Source organism: Notothenia coriiceps, unplaced genomic scaffold, assembly GCF_000735185.1.
Source record: "Notothenia coriiceps isolate Sejong01 unplaced genomic scaffold, NC01 NC01_scaffold00019759, whole genome shotgun sequence".
Classification (NCBI taxonomy): Eukaryota; Metazoa; Chordata; class Actinopteri; order Perciformes; family Nototheniidae; genus Notothenia; species Notothenia coriiceps.
In genome coordinates, this window is record NW_011352460.1 from 262,855 (window position 1) to 287,193 (window position 24,339).

General features: G+C 42.4%; 1 protein-coding gene and 1 long non-coding RNA gene across 2 annotated transcripts in view; both read left to right on the forward strand.

Annotated features, from left to right (window-relative positions):
- Nucleotides 1-24,339, forward strand: part of roraa (RAR-related orphan receptor A, paralog a) — a 174,664-nt gene that overhangs the window by 88,124 nt on the left and 62,201 nt on the right. The window lies entirely within an intron of this gene.
- On the forward strand, nt 3,736-23,756 carry LOC104952215 (uncharacterized). The gene is made up of 3 exons (XR_799099.1): nt 3,736-3,835; nt 16,089-16,094; nt 23,746-23,756. It is a non-coding gene; the product is annotated as an uncharacterized lncRNA (long non-coding RNA).

Consider the following 24,339-nt stretch of genomic DNA (forward strand, 5'->3'; position numbering starts at 1 on the left):
GTGTGTGTGTGTGTGTGAGAGTGAGAGTGAGAGTGAGAGAGAGTGTGAGAGTGAGAGAGAGAGAGAGAGATTCCTGGTCACACCTTTCTATCACTCTAGGCTTCATCCTGTGATGCTGCGTCTCACTAAGGGCCATGCAAGGACTCAGAGTGCACTTACTGCCGATGCCCAGGGACATCCATCACAATGACTACGATGTATACGGCCATATATCCATTAAGATGAGTAAGAATGTGACTCTAAAGACTTTTGTGTACAGGCCCATTGCTATTCCTGCTGCAACATTACCTTCCTTTACAGTATATGTGCCTATCTTGACGTGAAGCACTGACACGAGTGGTGTATGTGTTTATGTTTGACAATTGTGTGAGGCAGCATTGACTTTATTAGTATTTTTCATCAATACATCTCCTGCATCCGTCTCCTTATGAATGAGAGAGCTCACATTTACTAAACATGTGAAGTATTGGAATTATTTCATAATATACTTCATGCACTGAGGAAGTTGAAGTGGATTATAAGTATATAGGGAGATGAACAGGGTTATAATGAATGTTAGGTGTATTGCTTTGTGCTTGTTTTTCTCTCATGAGCTCATGTTTTACTCCCAGTCCCCGTGCAATCACTACACACATGCAGACTATAAGCAGACTGAAAGACCAAAAATGTGGTTTTAGTGCGCACTTCAGTTTTAATTAAAGCAATGCAATTGACAATAAAAGCATTGTCAAGTTTTTTTGTGCATTTTTCCCCCTTCAACATGCTGACATGTTGAGATGTTTCATTTTCAACAATGAGTCTTTCCCCCTGTCTTTTGGATATTCTTAAATCTCTTATCTTATTAATCTTAAAAAAAAGAAGGCTTTTGCCGCAGGCTGCAGAAGAGGAATTTGTGTTTAGTGGATTCCTGTTCCCAGATGAGGAGAGCTAAATGAGTTTGGAGGCTTCCTGAATGCTCTATAATTGTGATGAGGCTCTGTTCCTCTGAACAATTAAAGATGCAGGAGCCCTGTCTCTTCTGAGATCCATCCCAGATCACTATCGCCGAGTCCTCCCAGTAAATCACACACACTGCAGTCGGCTGATGACCACCTATCTCTTTTAGCTCCCTGGCTGCTTTTAGAGAAAATCTCAAGGTCGGCATCATGTCCAACGCTATGATCAATTTATTACCCGCTGTCAAAGAATTAGAGGGTAGAAACAGAGGACCTTCCAGTCTCCCAAGTGGTCCAACCCCCCTTTCCTCCCCCTGCTTCCAGTCTCACATAGCAGGCTTTATTTGTCCCCTCAGAACAAAGCGGAGAACAAAGCTGCATAGCTGTCTGCTCTGTGGAGCTGTGTGGCTATGCTAATGTCTCTAGGCTGGTTGGAGTCTTATTGAATGGGTGAGCAGAAGAGGTAAATAAGCGTGTCTGGATGAGAGGTGGGGGCCAGCGGGTGAAAGAGATGAAGTAATAGACTATTCCAAGGGTCAGCCCATGTGAAAGCAAATATTTATATAAGTGATTAAAATACCCTCCCCACATCCCGCCCACTTCATTTAAATGAGGGACTAAACTGTAAAACGATTCATCTCCTAAAGGCAATCCTGAAAGAGGAGGCAGGAAGAAGCATTTGTGGGTGGAAAAAGAGCAAACAAATAGTGACGTAAATCTGACTCACCCGTCTTTTGCCTGCACAATGCAAAGATTAGAGCAGCAGGCTCTTTCGGGGATGCAGATTTCATCCCTTGCTTTTCTTAGACTTTCATCCTCACAGTGACGAGTCTGTGGAATTTCACACTGTCACAGCCGTCTCTACAGAGGGTCAGAAAGAATTGCTAATCTTGGTAGCAATATTTCTATCTTCATCCTTTTTCTTTACCTCTTAAGATATACATTTTTGTTGAAGATCCTTTGATAAAGATGCATACTGTTGGTTTTAAATATTTTAAGTCTTATTTCTTTGAATATTTACCACAAGAAGATAATCCCTTTTGTGAGTTTGTATCAACAATTATTCTTTCATCTAAAGTGTTGAATTCACGTACTTTATGCAGCCTGGGCCTTTAAACCTCACATAGAGCAAGATGTGAGAGTTCTAGAAATTAGTTTCATGTTATCCTCGACAACGTTTATCTAATCAAAATTCTCATATCATTAAATCGTATGATTTCTCCGTATGATAGGCGCAACAAATGGATTCTCAAGTCAGTTTAAAACCGTGACCTGCACAATTTGCCTGGGAACCAATCAGGTTTGTTTCAGTCATCTCCTCATCTGATAACGATGGGGAATCCTGGGGTGCAGACACTTTAACATGCAGCTGTCTAGATCTGTGTCCTGCTCTAATTGAAATCAGGATGCGATAACATGCTCATTATGGAGGAAGTCTGAAGAGATGGACTCAAGCCAACATCACTGCCAGTGGTTCGCCTTGATGTGATGTTGATGTGGCAGGCTTGACCACATTTAAAAAAACAAAAAAAAAAACATTAATCAATGTCTCCAGCAGTGTAGTATTTAATCTCACGACACATAGATAGAGGAGAAGTTGACTAAGCGAGCAAAGTGTCTCCAGTCGCATCTAAAGCTGATTAGCTGATCATCATCTAGCAAAAACATTGTTCCCAGGGTAACGCTGTTTGGGAGTGGAGCCATTTGCTTTTTATTTTGATGCCTTAATGAAGACTTTGTGCTGAGATAGAGCCCTGTTAAATACCATAAACAAGAAGACTGTTGCAGTAATACGCAGACTTAGGCGTCCTGTTGTCGTTTCCCAAGTCATCAGATTATGATAAGATATCAAAGTTTCTCTTGAACAGAAGGAGTCATCATTTCACTGACCTGATTATATTAAGATAAAAAGGTAGTTGTAGTGGCATTAGAGAACGATTTCCACACTTGCATTTCCAATTGGTATTATGTTTTGCGCCGTCGTAAAGACAACCGGACCAATCTTTTTTTCTTCTCCAGAGCCTGGTTATAACTAAAAATGTTGTGGTTTTTTTCAAACCAGCAGGGAAGATTCAAGAAATATATACAAACTGTCACTATTGCAAAGTACTTAATTTGATTCTCTTTGGTAACTGGACTAATTTAGGGAAAACAATAGCGCCATTCTTCAACCGTTTTGTTCCACGCACCAACTAGTCATCGCTTTGAAACCATTACATTGTGCAATCAACAATTTCTTCATAATAATAAGTGTGACAAAGGTAACTTCGTCACTGTGGACTGACGGCTTCGGGCCTTGGAATATTGCACATGTGGTTTAGTTTGAAAGTGTTTCCCCTCCCGTTTTGTCTGTGTCTGGTGATTGTGTTCACCTGGTGCCCTGTGTTGTCTCCTCCCCCCTCACCTGTGTCTTGTTGATTGATTAGTCTGTGGGTATTTAGGTTCTGGCTGTTTCTCAATCGCGAGGATGCTGGCTTGGTAGTCGCGTACTTCCAAGTCACTTCCTTCAGAAACGAAGCAAGTATGCTTCCAAGCCACGGCTTCGGAAAACGAAGAAGAATGGAACAGGCTAACAAGTGTGCCACTCTCTCTAACGGTTTCAACATAAACTGTACCGAAAATAAATACCTCACAATGTCTATCTAATTATAAACTTGCTTTACTTTCACGGAACACATTTTTGGTGATAACAAACAAATGCGCAAAGCATTGTGGGGATTTTAAGGACGCGAAGTCTACCCATGTGCAGCCTCGAAATTTCCCCCAAACCAAGGACGCGGCCTCGGTGGAATTCCAAGTATGCTGGAGATGGGAACAGTCCTTCGGCGGCACTCGATGACGTAGCATCCTTGAAATATTGGCTTGGAAGACAGAATCCTCAAGATTGAGAAATGGCCTCTGTGTGTTCTGTGATTTTGGGTGTGAGATCCTTGTGGCTGCTGACTCTGTTCAGGTGGACAGCAACTGAGGCTGTGAATCATTTGTCAGTGATGAATAAATGCCCACACCGGGTTGTACAGTATTTGGACATTCTGCCTCTGCCTCCTTACTTGGTCGGGCCGCTCAACGGTCAGCTTCACAATAAGTTAAAGCAAAAAACGTGTTTTGTGTCTTGCCAATTTAATTTAAATTTGTCTTATAAAAGATAGTTTAAAAAAGTGTTTTCTTTTTTAATATATGTCACAGCACTCTTGTGTTTTACTAAACTACACTAACTTATCTTCCCAATAGTATAATGAATCGCTAATGGCTGTAATGGAAGTTATTGAACAGGCCTCAGGTTTCCACATTATGAAATAATGAGTGTGGTCACTCACAAAAACATTTCTTTATGCTTAAACCAGGTTGTCACAGGAAGTATTGATTCCTTCATGCCTCATCTTCAGAAATAATTACACAAAACTCGGCTAGGTGCTCAGTAGCGGATATTAAATAAAGCACGAAAATCACTGTAAAATATGACTTTATTGATGCAAATCCAACATAATTAAGATAAAAGCTTTAATATACATACTGTAATATACTGTCTCTCTTTTAGAAATAATGGTTTTGTACTGCAGCACTGCAGATGTATGTTGGAAATAATGAGATGGGCTGTAAGGGAGCTGCATTATGAGCTGAGCTTGGTAAAGTCTTTTGGACTATCTGATGTCAAAAGGAATCATTTCATTTCCTCCATCGAGGCCCTTTAGTGGTCATCAGGGAGCATTAGACATGGCGCTGCAAAAGCCTCTGACTACGGAGCTGCTGCAGCTTTGCTTTTCTGCCCACACCTTAAATCAACTCAGTCGAACTCAGCGTGGCTCTTAAGGTCGTCTTTGCAAATCGATCACAACTATTCAACGCCTCTGTCTGTTTGTGCACGAAGGTTAAGAGAGTTTAATTCATATATATCAGTCAGGGAGCTTGATGGTAATGATATTTGTGTGTGCAGCAGCTCTAAATAAAAGTGTTGTTTTATTAACATCCTACCTTTATAGCAGCAGAGCTTCTTCCAAACTTTTTAAAAACAATTGAATGTAACCCTTGAACCTGATACATGTGAAAAGTACTTTACAACAAATATTCAGCACTAGTGAGATGGTTGTGTTCTATCAGCTGAACCGTACTCGTCTGAACTACAAGTATGTAAAGGATTTGATGCCTGTTCCCATAGTATTTAAAAAAATATCCGTACATAACATAATGCATATATGAAATAATCGTCTCATCTTCTAATCGGAGGAAACACTACAGATGGCGAGATATTTATCAGATCGAGGGGCTGTGATGAATATTTGCGACTCATAAGCTTGATTCAACAGAAGATGAGCTTGTGAAAAATATTTTTTTTAAGTATTTCCTTAACTTGATTTACAGTATTACATTTGAAATACTCTAGAAATGGTGTAATTCTTTTTTATTTAGTTCTCAGTGTCCAGAGGCCTGTACTACGAAGCTGGTTCAACCTAACCTGGATATGTTTGAGTTAGCCGGTTGGCCTAATCCAAAACATACGCGCTCTCGCTAAACGGTACTACGACGCGCGTTATCAACCCGTTATGGATGATCGCTCAAGCCAGCCGTGCCCTATCTAGTTAGGTGCGCGTTCACATGAAAGGGGTGGTATTTGGAGCATTCGACCAATCACAGACATGGAGAAGCGTACTGACAGCGCAGCGTCATACTTCCTGAATGAAAAGTCAACTATAATATTAGACATATGAAGAAGTTAAACTTTAAACATCCATGACTTAAACACTTTATCCAGGATAAAAGCCACATAGTTGCACCTGCAAGGTGAATACAGCTGGTAAAAGAAAAAGTGTTTGAATGCGTACATTAACAGGTTTATGATATCACTGCCCCGCTAAGACACGAGTGGATCTGACTTTAATTACATTTGTCTCGAGTGTTTCGTCAACTTAATGTGTTGCTTAAAATAATACTTCTGCATACAGTATGTGACACTGTGAGTGTTGCACGGCCAGATACGGCTCAGCTGACTCAGATAAGGAAATATATGATACATTATGATGTGATATGCCGCGGACTGTACTTAATGTTACTCTGATCCGGTTACTTATGTTGTGGAAGATATTTAAGTAAGCTTTCTTAACGCTAATGTTATAATAGTCAGATTGCTCTGAAGATGGGAGGTGATATTCTATTAATGTTCACGTTCACACAGTCGGTGATTTTTGCCGGCCGTCTTTCCTGCAACGGCAGCTTTTCTGTATTTCCTTTCTCCTGTAATATGACTTGATCGCTTTTAAACTCCGCACACTGAGCTCTGATTGGTCAGCAGGCAGTGCTTTCACTGAGTTGAGCTCTTAGCCTGCAACCTAACCTGCTCCGGGGGCAGGTTAGCCGCACAGCATAAGTTACCATGGAGATCTAGCCTGCTAAAAAGAGAACCAGCTTCGTAGGACCGGAAACCCAGAGTTTTCCCTGAAGTTAGCCGACTAAGCGAAAATCCTGCTTCGTAGTATACCCCCCTGGTCCAGCCTAATAATCATGTTGTTCTGTTGTTAAAGATAAACAAATGACTTACAGCGTCCCTTTACTGTAAACCCTTTGTCATCTTAATTCACGGTGTTGCGTTACAATTAGATGTGTCACCTCGTCTCCTTGACTGTCAGAGAAAACCCATTTTACATTATTAGTCAAGTCGTCCACAGCTGTTAAGTGTGGAACTATAGCTCAGATAATATTCACTTGTTAATGTGCAGTGATGACAAACTTGTTACTTTGTTTCCCATTACTATTCACTCCACTAAAGTGTGGTGAATAGGAGGCTGATTAAATTGGACAAATGCAGAACAATATGTTGACAGCAGCACCATTCAGACATTGCTCACTCCCCTCCCCTGCTGAGATATCATCACACCGAGGAGACCACTTCTAACTCTACCTTCAGAAACGGTTGGGCAGGTTAAACACACATATTAATTTATTATAAGGACTGTCATTTAATAAATTAATGTTATTTACATTCAAACAACAAGCCACAGTCTAATTAACACTTGATGAAGAAAATGTATATTCATCTTTAAAGACTATATCTGATTGTTCATGTTTTTGTCGAATAACAGGTTTTATCCTTCGCAACTAGCTGCTGTCTTTTATTCTACTATGTCTACCATTTCAGACACCTATGGTTTCTTTCAATTCCTTTAGTATGGAAACAAATCAAATTGATAATAATATTTGCTTTGACCATAATAAATACAGACTTAGGAGCGTATTGATTTTGAACCCTGTGGAATAAAATAGAAACAAGTGGCTTTCAATTTCTCTCATGCTGTGAAAATGGTCAGCTAAAATGTATAATTTACTAAAAATAAACTGTTATTGTTAACATAATGTACCTCCAATTACAGTTATTGCCAATCTTTTATTTATAAGTACTTCATATGCTAATACAGGTGCAGATTTGAGACTGTAAACAATAAAGGCAGAGATTAAGGTGGCAGCTGTCTAGTACAGAAGGAATGGGTCAAAGGCAGTTCAAACGTGCATTCAGTCTCTGTGCATGAACTGTGTGAGAGGGATAAAAAAAGCGTCCCAGCATGTGTAATGTTTCTGCCTTGCATGGTGGCTATTGGCATTGTCTGATCACAGTGGAGCTATGGGGCTCTCATTGCCTGTAGCCCTGCTATAATCCTGCATTTGAAGAGGATCTGTTCGGGGGACTGGAGACAAAGCGTTCTGTAGAGGGTATCAAGTGTCCGCCACCAAAGCCCAGCTCCCTAGGCTGCCCTCCAGGGGGGTTTCCTGTGAGCTGCAGAGAAATCAAGTTGAGGGCAAAGCCTGGTCCGTGGGATTTGAACCTGGCTTCTGTGAAAAAGCTCGGGCATTGGTGGAGACAAGATGATATCACACGCCGCCACTAGTTTGGTCTGTGTTTCACAAGGTCGATACCGTGACTTCTGACGTGGTTTGTTGCATTTTTTTCCCCCAGCAATGCTCCACTGACCTACTTCCTGTTAATCCCTCGATGTGACTTTAATTGACTAGAGGGAGGGGCAGGGAGGAGAGAGGGGTGTGTCTGTGTGTTCTAAGGAGGGGGCAGCATGGGCATGTACAAGGGACAGAGGGGGGTGTTGATTGAAGATAGGGAACACAGGAGCAACCAAGAGAAAGGGAGATTTGAGAGCTTGAGTGATTTCCTGCTGCCACCGCTGTGTTCAGGCCACACATTAATTTGATTCTGTTATGTAACTGCAATCATCATCCTCTATAATCACATCAGTGGCTTTGTGAGAAACCCAACATAGAGGGATTGTCGGCTGTACAGGAGGCGGGGCAAACTTAAGGGTCTATTGCTGAGGGCCAGAGAGAGTAAAGGGACTGGGGCACCGCAGCAAGAGTCTGAAAAAGACATGTCACAAATGAAAGGGGGAACTAACTTGACTACACAAAAACAGAATGGGGTGCTATTTACATTTCATTTAAGGGGTTTTGTTAGTCAAACATGTTGCATTCTGAATCGTGTTTGGGGACGGTAACTTAATCCTGAGTAATGCTGTACATTGAGCTGCTAAAAGGAAGTCCATATAGTATTACAGAGGGCTTTTTCAGAGAGTTTCGGAACAGATTTGGGAAATACACGTTCTTGCCAAGAGTTAGGTTGGAGGATCAATATAACCATCTGTACTCTAAATACGAGGCCAGTAGCATGTTAGCTTTATTTATTTATATTTATTTTAATACACATTTACATCAACAAGTCACAGCTATTTTCTGGTCAAATGTTTTCAAAAAGAAAATGCATTACAACATTGACATAAAAACTGAAAATTCTACACTTAGTACATTTACGTAAGATTACTACCTTAAATGAAACATGTGAAATATCTTTACAGTCTCCACTAATGCAGGTATTTTCTATTAACATCTGTCCGTTAGCCAAAGTCAGTGCATGAAAATAACTTGCATGAGAGATTTCCCAGGCATTTTTTAATAAAGAATTTGTTGAAATAATTGTCATGCTAAAGATATTGTTGCCATAGTGAAAATATCGACAGGTTGAAAATATCGACAGGTTGTTCATGAAGTGAGCTCCAGTGTTGCTGTAAAGAACAGGAAGCACTGAGCCATGACTTTGATTTATCAAAAATATATTTCTTGGCGAGCTTTAGATGGGCTCATGATAGAACGATGTTTCTTCATTTTCCGAAGTGGACAGACGCCATCAAACACGACGTTGTGTCAGTGAAAGGAGCGTGATGCACATTGTCTTTCAGCAGGGTTAACCGTGACTCTTGGGCCCCAAGTTGTTCCAGATGGGTCAAAGGTTAACTGATTTGGTGAGGGTTGTCTCCGGGGGTCTGATTGGGAAGCTGACGGCCCTGTGAGTGTCCTCTGTAAAGTGCAGTCCTGTGTCACATACTGACACACTCTTGTTTGCCTTGAGTACCATTGGGTCCTCGTCTGTGAAAAAAACAAACCTGACTGTCTGAAAAAACTCTCCCCATGTCTAGTCCTTTGTTCTCCACCTGAGCTGGATAAATTCAGTCACGGTGAAAACACAAGCGGGATGCAGCATCAACAGAGGTGTCTTGCTTCCTGTATCTATTGATTCTTTGTGATTGTAGCCTGTTTTTTTATTTAGCCACCGAATCACACCGGAACCTAGGTGACAGCCTTCATCTCGGCTCAGGATTCACACGACCATGCTTTGTACCTTGTTCGTACACAGTTATGTGACAAATGCACATGGTCCGCAATGGCTTTTGCTTTGCATCACCACTGCCTGTGTATGTGTGTGTCATGTGTTTGTTGTTGTGGAGGGGTAGGAGGCTTGCGGTGAGCCTTCTCCCCTCCAGCTGAAACCTGTCAGTCCCCCAGGGGAGCGGGGCCCAGGTTTACAGGACAGCTGAGGCAGCCCTGACAGCCCGGCTCATCTCGTTTGGAGCAAGGCATGCCGCTCTGCCGCTTGCTGCCTGGACAGGATTTGTTCCCTTCCTGCCACTTTACATCCACAAGCTCTACATTTAATTAGAATCACTTGTCATGTCTCGTATATCACCTGGGCCTCGTGGTGTCAGCTGTCAGCCAAAGAAATGCGATAGTTATTCATTGCTCTGCGGAAGTGTAACAGCAAGGTCACAGGACAGAATGCACCTTGAGCTAACTGTACTTAATGTTCATGTGTGGCTGCACAGCGTGTGAGGTGTACAACACATCACATTTCTCAAATACTGATTTTGTTTTTGCAACATCCACACTATTAGATTAATTATTAGGTTGCAGTGAGCCACATCCCAAACTGATGCGGGTCCAGCTCAAGTGCAATGCTAATGGTAGTCGATGGGTGGGCACTCCGGGGTTGAGTGGACTTTTAGAGGCTATTAGTGGGTATTGGCTTTTGTTGCAGCTTGGACTATCTGAGATTATTTTCTGTAGAGCTGGATGAAGCCCAAAAAGTACACAGAGGTAACCAGGCAACTAAATGGCTCTATGGGGCATGCAAGCATTGTTTAAATGAGACCCTGTGCCAAGATAATGCATACAGGATGGATGTAAAAACCTGTGACCTGTGCTCACATCTGTGTGGGGTCTGCATTTTTAACTGCTCACCAGAGATCCCTTCTCATTGGACATTCCCCTCTGTCTGGTGTCGGTTCAGGCAGTATGTTTTTGCTTTGATAATGTTGTCCCTGTCACTTTAAATGGCTGTGTGTTTCCCCCCCCCAGTCCCTCTCTCGTTCTCTGTCTTCCTCTCTGTCTGTCTGTCTCACTCTCTCCCCCTGCTTTAACAGCCTGGTTATATAACTCCCTTTTCTCTCAGACATCCCAGAGCTCTTGCAGTCAGCTGACAGCACCCAAATGTCTGCTGGTAAACACACTGCTTTCTGTCTTTTCTCTCTCCTGATTTTTTCCCCCTTCCTCTTTTCCCCTCCTACTCCTTACTCCTCGGCGATTAGGGATTGATTCTCTCCTCTGTCCCTCTGCCTCCTCTTCCATTGGTCGAGCTCCATATCCCCAGGCCAGTTTCCACATATTAGCACCCGAGGCCAGGGGAGGCGGGCAGATACGCATTGCCTGCCATGGCCCATGGATCCTGCAAGCCAGTGAAAAATGAGCTTTGGAGAGGCAATAAATTGCATCCAATTTAGAGATGAAGGCAGAAATAAATTTCTTTTTTCTGAAGTCTGAAGAAAGGGGGAAAAAAGCCCCCAGATAATTTCAGCTCCATCTTTTTTATGTGAAAATGTATTTTGAAATATCTTTTTTGTGTTGTTTGAATTCATCAAATAATGATACGTCTGCACTTTAGATTGCCTTTTTGTGTTTTAGCAGGTTAGGAATATAATCATTCTTGTCTTCGCTGACGTGTTTTGCATCTCACTTGAAATGCGCGTGAGTCAGAGGAGACATTTTGAAAAGATACATTTATCAGACATGATTTCGAAAACCGACACACACACACACACTAACATACTCCCTCCCCGTTTCTCATCATTGCATTATCCTAAATGAACCGTCCAAGAGGCTTAGGCTCTTTCAGCTCAGTGCTGCAGAAGTCTGTTGGAATGAGAGTGTGTGAGGTAGTTTCAGAAATGATGAAAGGAAGGTCTAGTAATGACCACATCTATATTCTACCTCTCCTGTACACCATCTCCTGTACACCGCCTGCTCCTCAAATGTTTTGCGAAACCTCCATTGCTCCTTCATGGTACCTCCTTAAATTGCTCCTGAGGTAATGAAGAACTTAACACAAACACTTCAGTCTGTAAAGCTTGCATCAACAGTATAAGCCAATGGACAGCCTATCACGTATTTTCCCTCTGGTGATGTGCAAGCCTCCTATTAGTCTCTGAAGCCCAAACTCCAGGCTGAGATGTTTTCCCTTTGTGTGTTGTGTTGTGTGCCAGTGCTTTCCTGTGTATTACCCGGCCTGCCAAAAACACAGTGGAAGAGACATGGGGGGGATACACTCTGGAGAATTGCATCCCATTCTGTTTTCCTTTTCTCAGTTTTTTTTTCTTCCAAGAGATGTTTCTTCTCAGTTAAAAGGCTATGTTTCTCAACACCATTTCAATGTGCTGACACCCCAACTGTGAGGTGTTGAAATTGGCGGAAAAAAAACATTGTCAGCGCTCGGTGTTGCGGTGCCAGCGAACTCCAAAAGTACAACATGAAAAGGGTGATTTTGTGTATGTTGGAGTGTATTTACCGACAACATCGCCATGCTGTTACTCATCACGTACTTCACCCTAGGAGATGAATAGTGTGCAAATGGGCAAACATTCTTTGTTTGCTGTTCACTCTTGACAGTATGTACTTTGGATCACATAGTAATGTTTTGTTTTGCAGACAAATACATTTACAGTGCTAAGCTTTAGATTGTTTGTCCTCTGTGTTAGTTATATTGTGTTCCCACTTTCTGGGATCTTTAATAGAAAAGTAAGACCTGCTACATAAATATAAGGAAAATATAAGGAAATGCAAAATCCCCATAGCAAACAGCTTTCTCTGAAGTATACGCATCATGTCTTTTAAGTTGCATTATGTCAACAGTTTTGCTGTCTTGTGGCTGATGCTGCAATGTACCACAAGCCTGTGCTGTTCATCTAAGCAGGCAGTTAGCTAAGCTCAGCTGATTAATAAATAACCATGCCAAGGTCTTGGATCAGTGCACCTCTAATGTGCTCAGACTCACTGCCTTGTTCCTGTTGCGTCTATATTCTGCTTGGCTTCGTAAATGCAAAGGAGGGGTGGGGTCTTTTTGCTGTCTATCAGCATGTCGTAGGGGGCGTCTCAGCATGTAGTCATCAAAGCCCGCTGTGGCATGAGCTCCCCTCATCCTGCCGTGTTTGTCTCTCTACATGGCCAAACGCAATTGGACGTGAGCTCCCCGTAGCTACCCCCCCCCCACACTCTTCGACCCAACCCCCCCTGCTGTCCTCCCCTCCCTTCGCTCGTGTAAATTATGTAAGTGCAGGGGGAGCAGCGGTGATAAGGCATACAGTAGTGGCATTTCACTTACCAGGGTTGTGAGCTGCACATGTGAGCCCACCAGCTCGCTGCCTGCCCCATAGCACGGTCTGCCCGTCGCTGCAGCTACATGCACACCAAATGCATTTTTAACCGGGGGTTTCCAGAGCAGGCTGGCTAGACATGGTGCAGAAGACATGGGGTTAGTGGGTTCACCTCAATGACTGTTCTCCAGTTAGGGGCTGACATCTTTAAATGTGCTGTCTGTGTATTGTGTAGCCATGCAGGGAAATTCTCCCTCTCTCCCCACAGCTCAGACTGGGCTCTGGCTCTGCGTTCAGCCCCTCTCATAAAATAACAATGGAGTAGCACTTTAAAACGCAGACCTCACAGAAGATGAGCAGTCGGCTCCTACTAGCAAGACAGATGGACTTTTATACTAAGGCTTTCCACTGCCTTTTTGAATGTGTTATGGATTATTTGATATATAATTGAAACATTTTATTATCCTACAACAGATTAAGTGTATCAAGGAGCCAAAACCATAGTATTAAATATCCACTCTTACAGTTCTTGATTATGTCCTCTAAATATCCTTCTTGTTCTTCAAAGCTGGTCTTTTGGGCAAATAACTTACCGTATGTAACTGTGCTGAGCACACACAGACACTCCATCTCTGTCTGTAGTTGTCTCTTTCATCCACACACACACACACACACACACACACACACACACACACACACACACACACACACACACACACACACACACACACCATACATATACAGGAGCTTAGCCAAAGACACACAAATGAAACTCAAACTTTGCAATAGGGATCATGATTCCATTCCAATCGGTTGTTTGATTATTTGAATGAAAAATTCCGGTGATCACTTTATTATTAATGAATGATAATATACATTACCTGGCTTCAGATTGGATATAGTCTGTCGGTCAAACAATATAAGAAATTTTAAAGACGTCATCTTGGACATTTTTCTTTAAAATTAGAAAGAAAATTAATTAATTGAAAAACTACAACATGAAGTCAATTATTGGTTTCAGTCCTACAAATCAGAACATACATATTTATGTACCCCCTATCTCATCATCAACTTTCTTTAAACCCTGTCCTTACAGTCAGCTTTATAACATTTAGCTCATCTTATCTTCCTCTCTGTTGGCGAGACCTCTTACTGTGTTTTTACACAACAGGATTCTCTCACTGTTTGGATACAGTTAATACGAAACCACAGGTCCTCTTCCCTCTGTAGTCTGACCTAAAGTACTATTGAGCTTGACTTAGCTGTCTAATGGCCAGTCTTAACTGTTGCTCTGTTGTTGCTCTGTAGATGAGTAGGGGGTAACTGACATCCCTGTGTTTCTGATCATCCACCTGCTCTGTGAATTGCTATAAGTAAGTGTGTCCCATCTGCCAGTCAGAAATCAATAGGCGCTCTTCACGCCAGGCTGAGTTCGTCTGCGTTCTGAGGAATAATTAAAGAGCTAGGTAGCTTCACACAACCATGGTGACTAATGCTGTTTAAGGAATGCCTCTCTTACATAAATCAATACTTCTTATTCCTCTCTCCTCCTTTCCCTCTTTCTCACACTCCCTCGCTCCTTCTCCTCCCCATGCACTTTCTGTGTGTGTGTGTGTGTGTGTGTGTGTGTGTGTGTGTGTGTGTGTGTGTGTGTGTGTGTCTTTATTACAGCAGTCAAAGTTCTCTTTTGTGCTTGTAGGTCAGTGTGTCACTGTGCCATGGCCATGATGCTTACACGTTTTGACAACCTCTGAGTGGAGAGAAAAAATGTAATTCTCCTCCCTCCAAAAGCAAGACACATGCAATAGATTCAATTGTGAAACATGGACATGGTAACTGTGTGTCTCCTCTCATTAACCCCGTACACAGGGGTCAAAACCAGGAACAAAAGAGCATGCATGTGTTTAGGCTGCTTGTTCAAGTCTCTGCTGCCCAACAACAGAGGCAGAATACATGTGTGTGAAATAATGCATAGTTATGAGTGAGCGCCATGCACACCTTTCCACCATATTAGGTTTTCATAATTGAATAAAACATGGAAGTGCTCTGAACATACCCCTCAGAAGGAAATGGCAGTCAGTAAAGCATAGAAGCCAACTCAATAAAGAACTGCAAATGAATAAGTGATGAGAAGCAAACGAAGTGTGGTATATGAGAACCAGGGAGTGATTTACTCTAAAACAATATTTGAAACCGCAGGTTGAATGAAGGGCAGTAATTACCTTGTGAAAGGAGGATAGTTGTGAAGTGGTTGCACCTCAGATGAATGGTTGTTGTGCTTGAGTCAGTCCTGTTATTTTTTTAACCGCCCGTTTTGACTGAATATCAAATCAAATGCAAACATGACCAGAGTAACATCTTTGTCAACCATATGTTCAGTTACACACACACACGCACACGCACACGCACACACACACACACATAGAAAGAGAGAGGGAGACCGGGAAAGCTGGGAGAGGAGGTACACTGTGAAATATCCTGAAGGTCCTTGGCAGCATTAGAGAAAGGCCTGGGAGGTTAGGAAACATCAAATCAATGCATTGTAATGTGAATTGACTGCTGACTTTGATCATCTGCCTTGGGAGTGCTTTAGCATTGAGTGCTGTCACACTGACTGGGTTAAGCAAATATGGCATGGGCTGCTATGTAGAGAGATGGGGAGAAAGAGACAGGTTAGAATGGGAGTGAGAAAAAAGGGATATTTGATGCCTGGCTATCATCAGAGAGTAATGGGCACATTAAAATTCAATGTCGGCTTGGTAAATGGCATACTGTAGATGTTATGCATAGTTAAATTGATTCATAATTGTAGATGGTGAATATATATATAAATGAAATGGGAAGGTGTTTCTTATCAAATACTCACACATTTACTACTGTCTGTTAGTGCTGTGTATTTCTTTCTTTCCACAGTGGTTAAAAAAAAAAGATTTTAAGCCCAGACCCGACCGTATTTCTGTGCAGACAGCTGACACCCTCTTCTCAGCTCCCGCCAAAATGATGGGTCAGCCCTGCTTAGTGTCAGAAGCTGCTGATATCCTAGCTCTGAAAGTGGAAATGCTCTTAAGCCTTTCTCCAATAATGGAGTGGCCAGTCTAATCTTGCCCTCTCTGAGTGAGAGCAGGTAAGGCAGCCAGTTTGTACCACAACACTCTGACCCGTGCTGTGGCACTACACTGCCCAGATTACAGTGCAGTGCAAGAGTGGCATCCTCGATCTTTTCCCCCTATCAGCTGCACCATGCCGTATCCTCAGGAGGGTGTCCCTCTTACATAAGGCACACAGTGGGAGGACTTTGTTTTGGATGTAGAAGCCTTGTTGTTAATGCTCTAGCTGTTATATATTTCTGATTAAAATATGCAAATGTAATTCACGGAAAACAGTTGAAATTGTTTTCTCATCTGTAGGGTCGCTATACTATATGTTTGTGTTCTTTGTTAAAAAATAAATAAAAATACATATAGGCAAACTGATGGAGATGGACAGAGATAGCTTAGCTTGAGTATTTGGCACAAAAAAACAGTACAGTTATGTCACGGTGACAAAGAAAATATGTGGGCGGGTAGACGCCGTACAGGAAGAGAGAGATTCCTTGACTCAAGCTGCAAAGAGCCACCCAAAACCTCTTGTCACTGTATGAAAAGAATAGCAAGACGACCCGTAGGTATTGGGCTGCTAGGTGCATCTCCTAACAAGCTGACTGTTCAAAGGCTTTTTAGTGCTCTAGAGAACATGAAAGGCATGTTTAAAAATTTAAAAGCCCGATCTGTTCCAGTGCTATGGAGCGGCAGAGGGAAGCAGATTTTTACGTCGCCATAATTCCCTAGTTGCTTGCTTTGTAAATTAATTAAGATGTTTATGACAGCTGCTTGCACCTAATGGAATGTTTATAGACTATGCTATTAATTATTACTGCCGGCCACGGCTGCAAGCTTTCATACTGCTGAGGATGTATGGCTGCGGCTGCATTATAGTCGCTCACAGCCTAAACCTCAGACCCCTCTTGACTCATTGCATTGAGTGTCAGTGGGCTGTCTGTGCATATGTTGTGGATGTCTGTAATGCGTATCGGGCCATTTGTTTATACTGTATGCTCTTCTTACTACAGTATGCGTCTGGCCGTTTATATCGCAATGTTGAAAGTTGCATGAAGGATATTATAACGTAGATTCTTTTTTTTAAAGATTTGGCAGTATGACACAAAGCCTTCCTGAAAACCCCAGGGAAGGTGCCTTTGTTTTAGCCAGCATTGGGATTGTTGTTGATGATTGGATGTTTCCCTCGTGTAAAACTCCTGCCCTCTGTCTCTTTCTGTAACCTGGCTGCAGGATGTTGTCTGCTGTGCCTCCTGGAACAATGCCCTGTTTTATTGTGTAACATTAGGAGGGTATATTACCGTGGTCATCTTCCTACTTAAAAAACACACAGGCCCTTCCTGTTACCTTGTCCAGTTGTTATAATAGGGTAAGGTGTACCATGAACTGTGACTGACCTCATGTGCCTGGAGGAAGTTTACTGGCTTGTTAACTTGGTGGAGGATTGTTATTCTTTCAGAAAGAAAGCATAAACATCTCTACCGCAATGACTATGAGTGTGCAAATGCTTGTATTGCTAATTATAGTTCCTTTTACATGTGACTTCACCCCAAATTCTTCTTCTGACAACGATATAAGAATAACGACATCAGGAAGCTTTGTAGCTACAACCTACAAGATACAGTAGGCTGTTTGTAGATGCAGTATAAATGTATGCATTTTAAACTCACTGTATGAGGCTTATCGATTCTGATTGTGGGTGGTGATGTGGTCAAGACATGAGAGGTGGGAAGATACTAAGTGCATTTTATTGAAGTACTGTATTTAATCATCATTCTGAGGGGCTTGGGTTGAATATTTGATTCATAAGTCAACATATACTACTCCACTACATTTCAGAATAAAATCTTACAAATATATCTAATAAAACGACCCAAAGGTATTAACGGTATATATACCCTTTGTTCATATATTTAAAAAAATAAAAGCTTTCTCGTGTTGATGGGGGAAAACAATCTTTATCAAACTGAGCCTCCACCCAGGATTCTTTGTGACATCCAGCTACCCAAGAGTCAATGGGGCGAATGAATAACATAACACAGCTCCCTCTTTTGATTACACCATGTGAGGTAGGTTTGTATCCCTCTATCCCCGCAGAAGTGAGGCATCATGTCTTCGCTCTGAAGAGCTTTATCCTGTGTTATCCTCCGATTACATTTACATAGAGAATGCAGCGGGGAGGGAGAAGGCAACAAACTGAATCACACTCCACCTGCACCACAAGACGCGATGTGTGATATATGTATTCAGTCTTTCATCAACCTCTTTATCTGCTACGCATGGGTTATCCTCGTGTGTAAAGTCCTCTGTTGTGTTAGCTTTGAACAGGAAAGGAAACTGTGATCTGTGTTCTATTAATCATAGTCCAGCTCTGTGGCTGTCCCGTTATCACACATGTGTGTAATTACAGGATATTTGTGCTTTAAGCATGGCTCTGTTGCCTGGCAAATGGAAGAGTGGCTCTACTGATGAACTCCCTGCTAATAGGACTACCTTTGATCTGCATGGAGCATGGAGGGCTTATAGAACTCGCAGGTTTTAATTATGAAATACATGAAAAATAGATGCTGCACTAAGTGCCGACCATGACTGCAGTGAATCACAGTAGCAGCGCGCTCGCTAGTTTGCCTCTGCTCTTCCTTTCTTTCTGGCTTCCAGTGCTCACAAAAAAACTATTTCGCTTTCCCTCATTTCGTTAATGTGGAGAAGCCAAAGAGGCGAGTCTGTGATATTAATTAGTGGATTGACAGACATGTAATTTATCTCATAGGAAGTTTTCATTACATGGGAGGCTTCAGAGGGGCAGTTTGGCTTATTGGCAAGTGCTAAGACCAGACCTAATGGGGCTGCAGTTCCCTCCCTTTTGAGCAATTACAGCCAAGTCCTTATCAGCAGAGCCACGAGTCCACTGTTGTGGGACCTTGACTTCCAACACACTCACACAGAGTGATCCTTCCCCATAGACCCTTGTTCATTAGACGAGTGTCTGCTGTACTGTACTTTACCGGATGAGAATTGAGACCGAATGAGTGAGGGTAATGAAAGGTTTGCAATATATTTCTGAGTCAGCCTTTATAGAGCTGATATTAGCTGACATTAGTTTGTCATCAAAGCTCTAGTCCCAGTTGATTATACAAGCGGGAGTGTGTGTTCAGTGTGTTTACAGACCTGGACAGCTTCGGTAACAGATTGTCACTTACTGTCAGATCACATATCAGATCACATGTCAACTCACCTGTTCTAATCCCATTTTTTATAGCTGCTATTCTTGAGATTATTTTAAATGCACAACAAGCTTGTACAGGGGAGTCAAATAAACACTCTATCTGTTAACATTAACCTTTTAGCAAAAGCTGCCTGCTGCTGTGGTTTCCTGAAGTAGATGGCCTGTGACTTACAGTATGGAAACACAAAATAGACAAACAATAACAATCACATTTAATCCAACTGTAGAATGAGATCCTCTTTATCTAAATGCAGTGTGCTGCGTCTTGTGAGTGTTTAAGCAATTCTGAACAAGTGAGCCCTAAGGGGCACATCTCTATTGGTCGACTGAAATACTCTTACAAGTTATTGTGCATAAATGGAGTGTGTGCCTCAGGAGCTGTAGGTAATTGTATTCCCCTTCAGATTTACCTGTGCAGGGCTAAAGTAATCTAGTTTAATGTAAGTAGAAATATACAAGAGTTGTCCCTGGGGAAAGCTTCTGTTGGAGAGGCTGAGAAACCTCTAACCTCTGTTTTGAAATGGTTGCAATTATGTTGTATTTTTCTTTGTACATTGTGTAAATAATAAAATACTGTAAAACCTAAATTATAGTTTTATCTAATAATTACACAGCTTGAAAAAAGCTTCCCTCTGAAAACGTCTCCATTTGACATCTGTAGTTAAAGCCTTTATATAAAAGTGTGTAAACACACCCAGTGGTGGCCTATTCAGACTGCTGTAAAGTAAGCCAGGGTGGTCTGCTCAATGTGGTGTACCTTTATTTATGGTGCGGGCTGAAAGGCTATTGGGTTTCATGTGTGGTTGAGGCAGGATCACTGGGAGATTACCGCTGGGCTGGGAACCGCCAGCGCAGAGCGTACACAGAGGCCTGCCTGTGCCCCTGGCCTCACTTTGACCAACGCTCTGGGCCTTCCTGCATCCGTCAGGCCCCCTGGGACCTGCCTGCACTCAGAGGAGAATTACTGTATAGTGCAGCTATCGTCAGGATCAGAGTGAACAACATCAGAGCAGCAGAAAGTGCTGCATTTTGGCTTTTCACCTGTAGTACTGTACAGATTCGCACAACATAAAACTGAATGGCATGCCTCTGAGGTTTCGGATTGAGCGTCTCCTTTTTTAGTTTGTAAATGTTCCAGTTTGTTTTCCTTCGCCATAGCCAACCTTCACTGGTCCTCTGAGCATGTTGCAGATGCATACTGGGTGTAGAGAGCGTAATGATAAATATTAGACCGACACTGATGTGAACCATCCTCTTTAGACTAGTAACTATTGGCACAATGTTAAAGCCTTGGACATTGAGTTGTTTTTGGATCGTCTCATTTTCAAAGCTCTCAGCTAGTGAACCTGTGCAGCAATGTCTTACCAATAACAATAGCACTTATCGCAGTGTTCCCTGCGGTACAATTAAAATTCCGTCAGAGTCTTCAATCTGCCTCCTAGCCATGCCTGCTGTTTCTCGGCCCTCCTGGGCCACGTCAATTCCTCTGCTGCAATGTATAATTCACGAGCCACCAAACAGCACTGAGGACTCACCTGGAGACTAACAGGCCCAGCAATGCAGAACTGCACAGGGGGAGACATTGTACATGAGACCTGGGAGACATGTGTAGGGGGCGAGGTGCGTGTGACATGGTACCTCAAGTCGGCCCAGGCTTCTATGATCTCAGGGTCACCCTGATAACATCGTCCTCCGTTGGGATCTTTAGACTTCTTGTCTTCCTCAGTGAGACATCTATGCTTTTTTTTCTGCCCTTTCTCCTTTCGTCTTCTGAAAGACAATTGTGGTGTCCTCTAAAACTAAATTGGATGTATATCTTCTATTTGCAGACAATTCCATAGTGATGCATTGGAGTAACCTGTGGAGTCTCTGAGTGGTTGCTTTTAGTTAAAACCAATTAGAAATGACCAGAAATAACAGCGCCTGGAGACAGAGAAGTCATTTTTCTCTTGAGCCTCCCCAGAGAGTTGGCCTCTCCATGGATTAAGTGTTTTAGTATATTAGGGGGCAGCTGATTAGAATCATTGTGCTTTTTTAATCATTACATTTTTTGCATTTATGGTTTATAGCAGTAAAATAACTAATAAGGCTAAGTGTGTCACTGCAAAAAGGAGGATTGTTTAAATGACTTTGTGTATGAAACTTGGCCTTCCCAATGACAGTTAAAGTTAGAACAGCACAGAGGTCTTAGAATCAGCCCATCCATCTTGTTGTATGACTTTTGATAAGATGAGTTACATTATGGTAAGAGTAACTTTGGATCTTATCCTTGTACTTATGCTGCACTTTACGCTGTTCAACCTATACTACATTATTTTATTAAATATATATTAAATACATGTAAACATGCCAAAACAGACTACCTAAACAAGTCATCTAATGAATATTCTAGTTTATTTCAAGCCTGAATTGGTCCTAAATTAAATTTGTACAGCACCAATAATAACAGCAAAACATATTTTCTGAGGCTTACTGTATGGTGGCTGCGAAGAGAAACACATTCATTGCTTCTAATTATTTTCTCTCAGGAATGTAGCAGCAATTTGTCAGTCGGGCAGGGAGCAGCACTTACAAGATGGACTACTGAACGTGGCTAAATCTATCATTCCTAAGATGACCATGGCTTAGGCATCATCATTAACCAGCAACCTCAGGAGTAGCCTAAAATTAACATTCCCATACAACTACCATCATTAAGACAGGACAATAACCAAACCTCCTCCTTATAACTTTTTTTGTACAGCTCTTATTAACTGTAGGGACTGTGTACTGTTGGTATTCTCCGAGGCCTTCGGTATTGACCTGTAGGTGTCTATCCCGTCCCTCACTGGGCCCTCGCCGGCTCTTCCTGCATCTGGGCCGTTGCGCTGGCTGTGTCCTTGTGTGCGTCGGGTGTGCATCAGTGGCATGTGGAGCAGGCGGCCGGAAGCGAGCCTCCCTGTCTCCCCAGACTGAACAGTGAATGAGGATAAGTGAGGAGCGCCAGTCAATGAATCAAGCAGCAGGAAGGGAGCAGCCAGGGGGGGAGTGTGACGTCCCCACGGGAGAGGCCTCGCATTAGGAACTTCCTCGTCTGTGTGTTTCTGGCACAGGTTAAATGGATCGCTCCCATTAGCGCGCTGAGAGGACAGCTCCATTATATGAAGGAGACTGTAACTTTGAATGTCACGGTGCAACAACCCCAGAGCACGCCTCGTCTCCCAGGGAGGCAGGGTGACAATAACCATCCATGATAATCATTCCCTGTCAGGCTTTAAGGAACCTGAAATTATGACGTACAGCCTGCCATGTGCCTCAGACTTCATTACAGCGCTGTCACTTTGAGACGCCGGCGATGGCACGGCGCTCTACAGCCGGTTGCAGCACTGTGGCTGCCAAAACCCAGACTCACTCTCCTCCTGTCTAAGTGGCATGTTTACAGGATGTGTGCCCCCCTGCAGATAGATGTGGTGGAGGTCACCTGCACAGTTCCTCTCTTCCTCCATAGCATAGGCGATGTCTCATGAGAATATATGCTGAATTGTTTACCAATGCTAGAGAAAATACGACTGATCAAAGGCCAAACAGTGACAACTTTCCCTCCTTCCATTGTGACAAATGGTAATGTGGAAATTAGAATTCAGCTGCTCGTGCAGACAACAGGTTTGCCTTTTAACTTCAATATCTTTAGTACCTGTAGAAATAATCTCCTCAAAGCACATTGCTGTTTATTTACGTTGATACTTAAGTTGAAAGCATGTTTACAGCAGCCTGTTAATCAGCCAAGGAGAGATTCACCTCCACAGTGACCTCTGAACCTGCCATCCAGTGGAGAAGACATGAGCTGGCAGGCATTGCCAATGTCAGCGCCCAGAGCAAACTCCTTCTTCCTCACCGCCTGACTCACTCATTGGCTTTGTGGCCCCTTCTCCTTGCCACCTCCAATCACAGTGCTCTGAATGACACACAGAGGAGGAAGTGGGCCCACTAACCGCCCCTCCTGTTCCTACAACCTGCATAGCAACAGGCCAAATGTGCCTTTGCTGTAAAAGGATAGAATTGAGGGTTTCTCTGCACCTTACAACAAATGTATGAAAGGAATTGTTTTCATATAATTAGGTGTTCATGATGCTGCGTGTGGGAGACAAACTGCATTTGTCAGGGCTCCTTATTAGACAGACACACACACTCTAACACACACACACTCACACAACATGCTTTGGCTGTGTTGGCTGAGTTTCTTTTGGAAGTTTGTGATTTATAGTATGTCTTTCTGTGAATCTGTTTCTTTATTGACTTATTAAAAAACCTTCTAAAAGTATGCTGCAGAGTTTCTGACCAGTAGGAGCAAAGTAGATAAATCATTTGTTTTTCTAGCACAGGCATGAGGACACACTTGCACACCACAAGCATGGTGTTGATGTGGTACACATTTCTGCTGACTGAAGAGGGTATTGCATTTTTGCAATAACACGCCACAACAGTTAGCATGGCGGAAAAATAAGAGAGGCAAAATGTAATGCTGGAAGATTAAAACAAAGCAGGTTTCAAATGGTTTTTCTTCGAATTTGTATTTGGTGGAACATACTGTAGGGCCTTAAGATACACACAATCCTTTGTGTAAAGAAAAGTCCAAAGATCAGTAAACAAAACTGTTTGTTTGCACAAATAATTCCCCAGGGTTGTTTAACAGTAAATATTCCTCCTGAAATAGTTTTGACCTCATGTAGCTTTTAGATATAGCATTTTAACTATTGTGCGGTAAATTTAAGTTAACTAAGTATCAGAATTACACTTTAATTAAAATGTCTAGTGGGCCTCATTGTATCTAAAAGGATATATAATGATTATTATGGTTGTTTATCTACTGCATCTTTAAAGTAGCTTTGAAGATCTGAGGTTTTCATGACAATTCACAGTGCCAGATAAATGTAGACTTTATCAGTTCCCCAGCCTGTGACAGCAGACAGCTCCTGAGTATCTTCAGTGTGGTCTCTGTGGCTGGCATTGGGCGAAAGCGCACATTTATTGTAAACACTCTCTCTCTCACGCAGACCTGTGTCTTTCACTTCCTTTGTTAAAAACATTTTGCAAAGCAAATGGTGGTTTACAACTTCAAGATCTATGGTCGCACT